Source organism: Equus przewalskii, chromosome 22, assembly GCF_037783145.1.
Source record: "Equus przewalskii isolate Varuska chromosome 22, EquPr2, whole genome shotgun sequence".
NCBI classification, from domain to species: domain Eukaryota; kingdom Metazoa; phylum Chordata; class Mammalia; order Perissodactyla; family Equidae; genus Equus; species Equus przewalskii.
Genome location: NC_091852.1, coordinates 22,877,483 through 22,888,520, shown reverse-complemented (window position 1 = coordinate 22,888,520; position 11,038 = coordinate 22,877,483). Strand labels below are relative to the sequence as shown.

Here is an 11,038-nt window from a genome sequence, read left to right as displayed (position 1 = left end):
TCATGCCAAAGACACATATCTTGGGGTCACCAATGCCCGTCCCCTACACAGTGGACTGGACTCCTGCTAAGTGGCAGGTGGTGACTGGGGCACATGATAAACCATGGCTTCTCTGAGGTAGGCTCGGAGAGGCTGGACAAACCATCCTCCTCTCACAGCCATGCTACAGAGCTGTAGTCAAATCAGATCCGTGGTCATGATCAGGGCACCTCTTCTCTGGGTGAGAGCCCCATCAGAGAATCTGATCAAAGCCATGGACCCCACTTCAGAAAAAAGCACACACTCGACTGCAACTCCAGCCATGGAGAGTCCTGTGCACTGGCCACAGAGGAATGTCCAGTATGTGAGACAGCTGGCCCTGATTTTCCCTGCTTGGTGTGCTCCAGCCCCCGTGTCTTAACTATGTGGGGAAAGAGCTGACCAATATGCGCTTCAAGGACAAGAAGATATATAGTGTAGGAGGTGATGCCCAACATAAAAGCTGGCGCATTTCCCTCCGCACATGGCCGAGAGAAGACAAGCTCTGTGTGGTCAGCAGGGGCAGGCGCTGGGGAGACCAGGAGAGGGCGGTCCAAGCACACAGAGCTGCACTTAGTACGATAAGTAAGTCTAGAGATCTAATGTGCAGCCCGATGACTATAGTTAACACTGCCATCTCATATACTGGAAATTCCCTAAGAATAGATTTCAGTTGCTTGTATCATGAAAAAAAAGACAATTATGTGAGGAGATAGATATGTTAATTAGCTTTATTGTAGCAACCATTTCTCTATGTATCTGTATACCAAAACATGTTGTGCACCTTAAATATATATCATTTTTATCCAAAAAAAAAAAAGACGTCTGTGATATGATCGGCCAGTAGCTGTACTAGGACTCTGACTTCCACGATGGCAGGAATGACACTCCTGCTGGATTCAGGCCCAACCTTTAAAAGGACTGGCAACTTTTGCTTTCTCACTCTTAGAAAGCAGCCACCACTCTGTGAGAAAGCCCATGCATCCACACAGAGGAGGACCAAGGCTCCCGGCCATCAGCTGCTCTCCCCTCCCCTCCAAGCTCCCAGCTCTCAGCCAGCACCAACTTGCCAGGCATTTTGAGCAAGGCCTCAGCTGATGTCACATAGGGCAGAGAGGAGCTGTCCCCACCTTGACCCTGCCCAAACTGTGAAATCTTGAGTAAATAAATAACGATTCTCATTTTAACCCACTAAGTTTAGTGTTACAGGCTGTGAATGTTTGTGTTCCCCGCAAATCATATGTTGACGCCCTAACCCCCAGTGTGGCTGTATCTGGAGATAGGGGCCTGTCAGGATGTGCTAAAGGCTAAATGAGGCCATAAGGGTGAGGCCCTAAGTTGGTAGGACTAGTGCCCTGACAAGAGGAAGGGACATTCGAGCCCCCTCTCCACCACGTGAGGACGTGGGGAGAAGGCACCAACCAGGAAGAGGGGTCTCACCAGGAACCCACCCTGCCAGACTTTGGTTTGGGACTTGCAGCCTCCAGAACTGTGGGAAAATGAACTTCGGTTGTACATGCGGCCCCGTCTGCGGCACTTCGTTGTGGTGGCCGAGCTGACAGGTCACCCCCAGCCTCAAAGCCTCTGCACCCTCCTCCTCCTGCCTGGAATGTTCCACGTAGTGAATGTCTGCCATCAGCCACCCTCAGCAACTGTGTCTCTAATGCAGGGGGCATCGCTGACCACCCTCCATGCACTCGGCCAGGGCTCCCTCCCTGTTCATCCCCCTCTGAGCAGCTGGCCCCTCCCCACAGCACAGGCCCCTCTGCAGCTGAGACTTCTGGAAGAATGCCGCCCCTCCCTGAGCTCAGCACGGGACCTGCACACACAAATTCTCTGTTTTAGAAAAGCCAGCGGTACTGCCCAGGAAGGTAAGAGCACCTTTTGACCCAGAAGTTCTGCTCCTAGGTATAAACTCCAGTGAAGGGTGGGACACGGTCCGGGATAGTGTGCTCCCGGAGCCCCGAGCTGGAATGGGCCCAGTGTGTCCCAACAGGAGAATGGATGAATGTGGCTTATCCACACAAGGGACACTGAACAGCCACGGGAACGCCTGCCCTGGCTGCCCCCAGCAGCCGAGTGAGTCGCCTGGGCAGCCAGTCCCCAAAGAGGGATCACTTATTCCTTCTGCTGCAGGTATGAATTTGCTGCAAGAATCAGCATTATTTCTTTTTAAACCTGATCAATGTGGCTAAGCTCCCACCCACCAGAGGTAGAGAATATTTTCAGTTGGGTTTGTGGAAACCCCTCCCTCACTCATGGATCGTAAAGAGTCATATAGGACTGTAGGGGCCCATACGATTGAGGATTGGGGTCTTTAGTCTTTAGTTCATTATGGTTGCCAAGGAATGCCCATTCTCCAAGCCCCATGACCTTCTGGAGGCAGATCCTTCTGCCAGAGCTCGTATTCCCCCACATTCCAGGAGTCCCAACCCTCCCGACGCCACCTCCACCCGCCTTCCCATCACTGCTTGGATTTTGCCCTTTTAACACCCGCAGTGCTTCCTCTCTGAGATTTCAGCTCTGTTCTCTCAGGAGCCTGGTTTTTTCCCTTTTTTTTAAAGTCTGTCCAACTTGCTGAGGAGCAGGGAGCTGAGAAAAAAAGAAACTCTCATTCTTCCAGTCACAGCTATGAGAATGAGACTGAATTAACGCCTCAGCAAATTATTCTCCCATGCCTTTATTTTCTCATCTTCAGACTTCGGTGAGTTTTCTCAAAAGCTCCTGCCTGAAATATTTGAACAAATCATTAGGTTGTACTCATGTTACTTTTTATCTGTTATTTCTGGGTCATGTTTTTTCATTTGCATTTATTTCTTCACTATTTTTTCTTTTGTTCTCATGAAAAAGACAGAGTGGCCAAAAATGAGCAAGTCTGGAGTTTAGATATGTGTCCACTACTCTTCCATGAGTGTGTTTATAAGCTTTATCACACCAGATCCTTTCCTAATGTGTGTAACTCACAAGTATTTTAAAAGGTTAGTCTTGTGAATACTTATTTTCCCTAATATATGAAAAAGAATGCACGTGGCACCAGGCTAACTTTTCTCAGAGGTTAACTCCAAAGTGGCCAGAGCCATTTGTCACCTTATAAGGCAAAGGTCTGTAAGACCAATGCTGGCAATTCTTCCTTTATAAATCTCTTAAAATCTGTTCCTTCTTTCCACTCCTTGCTGTCAGCACATTTGTCTAGACCCATGTGGCTCTCTGCACAGGAGACTGAATAATCCACTGCTGTTTCGCCTGCCAGTACCTGTCCATATCCCACACCCTTACCTCTTCATTGCACACTGTCCAGCCTCCCATAACCAGCAGATGCATCTTTGTCTGAGGTTTCTCTGAGGCTGCCAGATGCCTCCTTGATGCCCATGTGGCATGCTGGAGTGCTGGGGAACCACTCAGATCTCCCTGTGAGAGAGGGAAAGAGTACCACTCAGATCTCCCTGTGAGAGAGGAGTGAGAGAGGAGTGAAAGCTGTGGTTACCTGAAGGCCTCCAGCTCTCACACTTTTAGGATCCACCATGTATTCCAACTAAGGCCATAGCTCCTGGGGCTACTCCAGGCCAGCGACAGAGCATGGTGGGGTATAAGAGTCAGGCCATTCCTGCCCAACTCAGGACTCTTCTAACAGTCAACCTTTGCTGTGGGGCTCCTCATCAGCCTGGCCAAAACTTTCTCAGAGCCTTTCTCCGGGTCTCTTCCTATATAATCCTTCCTTCCCACATTGTAGTCAGTGGTTGCCCCGCTTACCCCGTTCCCTCTTTATCTTTCGCAGGCTACTCTCCGCTTACATTTCTAACTGTCTTTGCTTTTGTTTCCAAGAAAACTTGAAATAACACAATTGGTATCCAGAGCGGTTCCAGAATGCTGGCGAGAAGATGAGATTTTGAGACTGGATCACTCACCATGAGCTGGCAAGGAGGATCACGATCCAAGTTTATGTGGGACAGTCAGATCCCACATACAAGCATGGTTGCACCACTGCTGAAAAACTTACCACTGACGACCAGGGGGACATCTGACGGAGAGGAATGCCCTTGCCAAAGCAATGGTTCAGGTATTTGAAAGTTATGGGGAGTACAGTATAAAATGATAGTGGAGTCGGAAGATTCCCTGCAGAGTGATAATAAGAACAGTTAGATAGTTAAGGGCTAGTGGGAGAGTCAGAGGCATCTTTGAAAGCTTGCAAAGAGGCTCTTATCCCCTGCAGGGGAAGCGGACAATATAAGGAGCAAGCACAAGACTTCAAAGAGTCATAAATCTCCAGAATCTTTAAAATGCTCAGCCAAGGCAGTCTGTTACACTGAGGCCAGTGCCCCAATTTGGAAAACTCGAGACCCTGAAATATGGAACGGGGACATTGGTGGATGTCCCCAAAGATTTTAGCTCCACTGACTGCCCTGAACATGCACAGCTTGCAGAGGTGGCCCACACCGCCTTATTAAGAGCTAGACTTCCCTTGAGCAGGAAGACACTGCAGAGGCCTCTCCTGCAAGACAACACTTGCTTCCCCCACCCCTGCCCTCAGGAGCTGCCCCCCTAGTGCCCCTCCTGGCTGCCAGGCCAATAACCAGGGTGCAATCCAGCATAACCCAGCTGGGGACATGCCTGGCCTGATGAGGGAGAAAAAAGATTATATCCAAAGGACTTGTAAGAATTGGCCAGCATATACTGTCAAGAGCAGAGGAGTACCCAGGAACTAGATTACAAGAGCTCTTGACCAAGGGGCTGGAAGGTAAAAGCCAACAAGCAGGGAAACATTGATTTGGGGTCACTTTCTAGGGACATGGGATTTGATACCTTGGCAAGGACCCCAGGGGATGGGGCAAACATATTGGTACGTAGCTTTCTGAAGCCTGGAGAGCAAAGGTGAAATGCTTGAGTGGCCATAGCAGATGGTAAAATAGGATGGAAAAAACAGATGGAAAATAGGATCAGAAGCAGTTCACAGTCCTTGGAATGAACAACAATATTCCTTTATAGTTTTGCACCAAGGCTATGTGCGCATGCCCACCTTCTGTCTTAGGATAGCCCCAAGAGGTCTGGACCATCGGCACATTCGCAGAAAATCACTTTGATCCATTACATCAATAAAATAAAGACGTGGCTAATATGCTAGAGACCTCGATAAGAAACATGTGCTCAGAAGGTAGGAGACAAACTCTATAAAGATTCAAGGACAGGCCACTTTAGTAAAATTTTCAGGAATTCTAAAATCTGGGACTTAAAAGAAGGAGGTGGGTCAGGAGCATGTCAGGACATCCCCTCCAAAGTAAAGACACATTGTTGCATCTTGTATTCCCTACTACAAAGAAGGAACTAGAATGTTTGGTGGGCCTCTTCAGGTTCTGGCAGCAACAGTATCTGCATCTAGGAATCCTGCTCCAGTCCATCCACCAGAGGATGTGGAAGGCTGCCAGCTCTAAGCGGGGCCTGGAACAGGAAAGAGCTCTACAGTGAGTCCAGTGAAAGCAGCTCTGCCCACTTAGACCAGGACACCTGGCAGGCCCCGTGATGTGGGTGGTGTCAATAGTGAGAAAAGATACAGTGTAGGGTTCATGGTAAGCCTAAGTAGGAGGACAACATAGGGCCTTGGGGTTCTGGAGGAAGGTCATGCCATCTGTAATGGAGAGTTCTACACATCTCAAGAAACAGCTCCTGGCACATTACTGAGCTCTGATGGAGATAGAATGCTTGACTACAGTGTACTAATGACCATCCATCCAGAACTGCCCATTATGAGCTGGGCTCTGTCTTACCTGTCAATTCATAAAGTTAGGTGGACCCAGCAACATCTATTGTAAGATGGAAGTGGTATATCAGGGATTGAGTCCAAGTAAGATCAGAGGGCCTGAGTTATCTGCATGAACAGGGAGCCCAGACCTCCCTATCACCCACATGATTGCATCAGCTCCCCTTCTTCAGCTCCTACCTATGGCCATGTAGCAGGGTATCATACAAACAGCTGAAGGGGGAGGAAAAAGCCCAAGCATAGTTTACAGATGAGTCAGCTCGGTTTGTAGATGCAAACTGAAACTAGGCAGCAGCATTACAGCCTCATTCAGGCTGAAAGGATTGGAGGACCATCAGACATAATGTTAACCATAATCCACCAGACTCAGAAGCAGTTCTCTTTTACTAAAGGAACTGCTCCGTTTCCATGGATTTATGATTGGGAAATAAAACCCAATCTTTGCCAAAATCTCACTTATGCTTCATATCAATGACATGCCCTTTATCCCTGCTTATGCATTTGGGAAAGAGAGAAACAACACCAATTAGTTAAAACCCATTAATTAAAACTCTAAAGAACTGATTTTATGGAGAGGAGATATGTGGGAGCTGATACCTAACACACTTTATTTTTATGAAAAAGAGAAAAATTCTACAAAATCACGAGGAATTGAAAAAAAAGTAAACATTTTCCAGAATACATTTGAAAGTGCATAGTTGAAATTTAAACCATTTTCTGTATCTAATGATATGAAATCACAACAGGAGACCTCAGGCAACAAGAAGGATACAGTTATGTCCTAGACATTCTACTTACAGAAACAAGTGTGTTATACATTTTAATTCTTTAATTCTGGGGACTGCAAAAGAGGGACCAGACGGTTATAGGGTTTAACCCTCAGTTAACTAGAAAGTCAAATCAACAACTTGAACCATCTTCACATTAGCATGATCTGGGGAACTTTCCAAATTCTCAATGCCCAGGTCCCACTTCAGACTAATTAAATCAGAATTACCGGTTTGGGTTTTCGGTTTGTAAACTCTCCAGGGGATTCTGATGTGTGGCCAAGATTGAGATCCACCACCTTGAATACTACAATTATTTTAAGCTTTAGCTTACTATAGTTATTTTAAGTTTTAAACCAGATTAGTTTAAGTTACAGATTAAATCTCTACTGCTGGATGGAAGCACATTTGCCACGTGACCTTTAATTTTACTAGAGTATTGGAATAAGAAAGAAACCCAAATCCCTGGTTAACATTATGTCTGATGGTCCTCCCATCCTGGGGGTGGCCGTGTGACCCAGGTCTAGGCACTGAAAAAAAAAGTGAATTTCATCCTTTTCCCCATTCTGCTAGCCCTGAAATCTGATATAAATTCTGAAACAGAGAAGTACATCTTGCAATCAGAAAGCAACTGTGAAATAAGTCAGACTGAGAAAGACAAATATTATACAATTTCACTTGTATGTGGAATCTAAAAAACCCTAACTCATAGCAACAGAGAACAGATTGGTGGCTGCCAGAGGCAGGGAGATGGGGGATGGGGGAAATGGGTGAAGGCGGTCAAAAGGTACAAACAGAAAAAACCCTGAAAGTAACAAGTATAAGAAAGAAAAGTCAACACACTGAGGAGCATGGAGCATCGAAACTGAAAGAACTTGGGTCTTTGATGTCATCACTGAGTCACTGAACTAAAGCAACCAACTACCTTCAGAATTTTTGTTGTGTGAAGAAAATTATTAATTAAGCCACTATATCTGAACTTTCCATTACTTGCAACTAGATGCATTTCTAATGAATACACCTTGGTTCTCTCTCAAGCTATAAATCACTCAACATTTACTATGGGCTAATAACTTTACAGATATCATCATTTTTGAGTCACATGGCTACCCCAAAGGATAAGTGCTATTATTCCCATTTTACATATGCAGAAACTGAGGCCCATACAAAGTAATACCTTGCCCATGGACATACAGACCTTGGATTCTAAGCCAGACTTGCTTGATTCCAATGCCAATACTCTTAATTACATTGCTAAAAAGCATCTCATGGTTCTAGGAATATACAGAATGGTCAACATTTACATCATTAGATATCTGAAAAACCAATGGGCTTAACTTGCTCGGCTAACTGCAAAATTACAGGATAAACTCTTTTTATTGCTGTTGTGCAAAACCACAAGATACTTTCAACTCACTCCAAACAAATAAAACAATCCCCTTTTGAAAGCACAGAAGACTTGATACATAACATTGTTAACAACAATCTAGGACTCTGGTATGTGATCACTTTCTTTTTCCTCCCTGGTGAAAAGGCAAACGAAGAGTAGGGTTTTCACGTATGTTTAAGACAGCTACATGGATGTGTCTGAGAGGATCCAGGGTGCTGCCATGTGTGGTGTTGAAAATACAAATGTATCCCTCCAGGTATTGTGTGGTAGGGTGTATTTGTGAAGGTTTTTTCTTGGCTAGTGAGTACCATACTATTTGTCTAATAGGCACTGCTGATGGACCTCCTGCAGTTCTTATTCTGTATTCTCCTCTCTTGAGCATTTACTGGAGAACTTTTTTTTTTTTTGGATTGGCACCTGAGCTAATCTTCTTCTTCTTATTCTCCCCAAAGCCCCCCAGTACATAGTTGTATATTCTAGTTGTAGGTCCCTCTGGTTGTGCTATGTGGGATGCTGCCTCAGCATGGCCTGATGAGCGGTGCCATGTCCACGCCCAGGATCCCAGCTGGTGAAACCCCGGGCCCCCGAAGCAGAGCGCGGGAACTTAACCACTTGGCCGGGGGGCCAGCCCCTACTGGAGAGTTAATGGATTAGGGGAAGCAGTCCAGAGGCAGCCTTGTTGAGTTTGGAGTCAGGCTCATGGGATCCAAGCTACTGAATGTTTCCCCTTTTTCAATGAAATGAGGGGGAAAGACCTACTCGAACTGTTCTTAGGAGATTTAAATGAGCTGAAATACAAATATAATATTTAAGGCAGACAATAATAATAAGTCTTATTAAACATCTACACGCTGAGTGGTGGGGTAGGTGCCTGGGAAATAAGGCCAGCTCCTGCCCTCAAGAAGCATACAGTCTAATGATTTACCAGTCTCAAGGCTAACACCTTAAGGGGCAGGAAACAGTATGATTTGGAAGACAGTTAAATCTGACACGACACACCTGGGATCAAGTACTGATTCCTTGACTCTCCAGGGGGCCCTTCAAAAGATAGATCAGTGTCCAAACCCTAGGACCCGCCAAAGCGACCTTATCTGGTAAAGGCTCTTTGCAGATATAATGAAGGACCTCCAGATTAGATCATCCTGGATTATCCTGATGAGCTCTAAACCAATGACAAGTGTCCTCCTAACAGAAGAGGAGAAGACAGAGAGAAGGCCATGTGAAGACAGAGGCAGAGACTGGAATCACGCAGGACAAGCCGAGGAACCCGGGACCAGCAGAAGCTGGAAGGGGCAGAGGATTCTTCCCTAGAGCAGTGGAAGGTGCACAACCTTGCCAATAGCTTGATTTCAGACTTCTGTCCTCCAGAACTGTTAGAAGATAAATTCTGTGTGACACGACCAAGGTTGTGGTGTCAGTTCCTTCATCTGTAAAATGGGGCTGACATCCTAACTACAGTCTCATTTCCTACAGTGGAAAAAGGGATAACTGCAGTCTGAAGGAACGGGCAGACGTTAAACTTGGCAGACATTAACTGAGTGCTCATCATGATCATTCATTGTGCTAGGCGCTCTCCTGTATGACTTAGCTATCTATCCAACTGATCAGGTAACTAAGGCTCAGAGAAATTTAGTAATTTGCCCAAAGCTACACAGCTAGCTAGCGAGAAAAACAGGATTACAATTCGAACCGACTCCCGAGATATCGCTTTTATCCTGCACGCCAGACTGCCAGAGAGGATGCAAATGAACGCACTCTAAAAACATTACCTATTTTACTCTTAGTTCAAGATACAGGATTAACCGAACCAAACAAGTCTCCCGTTCGACAACTAGCCAACCCTCGCGAGAGCGGAGTTTCTTCCACAGCTGCGAAGCTGCAGGGTTCATGACGTCACTTTCGGGAGCCGCTAGCACGTCCTCACCCGACGGATCCTTTCAAGGGCCAAACCCTCGCGCCCTCGCGCCTCTAGTTGAGGTAAATGGGAGCGGGCCAATAGAAATGCCGAGTTTCCGTTTTTCTGGCTAATTCCCACCCCTTAACCCCAGCTCTGCCGAGGAAGAAGGAAAAAGCAGGCCCAGGGGCGGGGCAAGGCGAGGAAGCGGAAGCGGCGGCCCCAGAGCGGGGATTTGCGCCTGCCTGCGTCCCACGTGCGCGGTGAGTCCGGGGGGCTCGGCGACTGCCAGTGGAAGGGGTTCGCTCCCTGTCCTGGCGGCAGAGAGGGTCTCCTCGCACTGCCAGAGCGGGTGGAGGTGTTCACATCTGTCCTCTGCTGGGCGGTCTTCTGTGGCCTGTTCTATTCTGGGAGTTTGGGCGTTGGAGGGAGCCTGGCGACTAGAGCAGGTTTACGATCCTTTTTCCTACCACCTTGCCCTGAGAGTGCTGGGTTAGCATGCGCTACCTTCACCCTCTGAAATCTGGGCCCGTGCTAGTTGCGTTCAGCCTTTCTATCATGTGTTTGACAAACATCCATTCTGCGCCCGATCAGTGCTAAGTCTGAATTTGCAACCTGAATGTACAGTTGCAAGTTCTAAGCGCTGGGAAGGAAACAGACTGAGTGCTGAGATGGAGAATAGGGGAGTCTGAAGAAGTGATCGTTAAGCGGAGACCTAAAGCATGACCAGAGGCAACCCTGAAATCTGGAAGCCCAGGGAAAACTACGTTAAGGAGAGAGAGTAACTTAGGGCTAAGTTCCTGAGGTGGGAGCCATGGAAAGGGGATCATAGTAGTGAATGGGGAGTTAGGAGCGTCCACGATCAAGTTAGAGGAGTTGGGTGGGACGATGTTCTGTAGGGCTTTGAAAGCCGTGGTGGGGGGTTTAGATTTTCTTCACAATGGGAATACATTGCCATTTCTAGAAAACATTGAAAGCTTATAAGCAAGGGAGAAACATGATAGGCCTTGGTTCTTTTTAGAAAATGTATACAGTTTGGATTACTATTGATTATATAATTGCAGACGATATGATGATGGTTTGGATTAGGGTGGTGGTAGTAAGATGGAAGTTGGAGGGTTAGAGATATTTTTAAAGGAGATTCAAGAAGACTTACTGAAGGATTGAATAATGTAGCAGACAAGAGAGAGGAAAATGTCAAAGGTAAGTCTTAGGTT

The 11,038-nt window shown here is 46.6% G+C and overlaps 1 protein-coding gene and 1 long non-coding RNA gene across 7 annotated transcripts in view; one reads left to right on the top strand and one right to left on the bottom strand.

The window, feature by feature from the left end:
* Positions 1–731: 731 nt before the first annotated feature.
* Positions 732–9,849, bottom strand: LOC103567213 (uncharacterized). Its single transcript, XR_548661.2, has 4 exons — positions 9,697–9,849; positions 4,016–4,131; positions 3,295–3,426; positions 732–2,746 (listed from the first exon to the last, which is right to left on the bottom strand). It is a non-coding gene; the product is annotated as an uncharacterized lncRNA (long non-coding RNA).
* The window catches only part of PUM3 (pumilio RNA binding family member 3), a 40,693-nt gene continuing 39,477 nt past the window's right edge, over positions 9,823–11,038 (top strand). For 2 of the 6 annotated variants that reach the window (XR_011531767.1, XM_008543831.2), the window contains exon 1: positions 9,823–10,084. The gene's annotated coding sequence lies outside the window, so the exon portion shown is untranslated. Of the gene's footprint in view, positions 11,025–11,038 lie in introns of all 6 variants that reach the window. The other 4 variants (XM_008543817.2, XR_011531768.1, XM_008543824.2 and 1 more) reach the window with 4 other exon arrangements.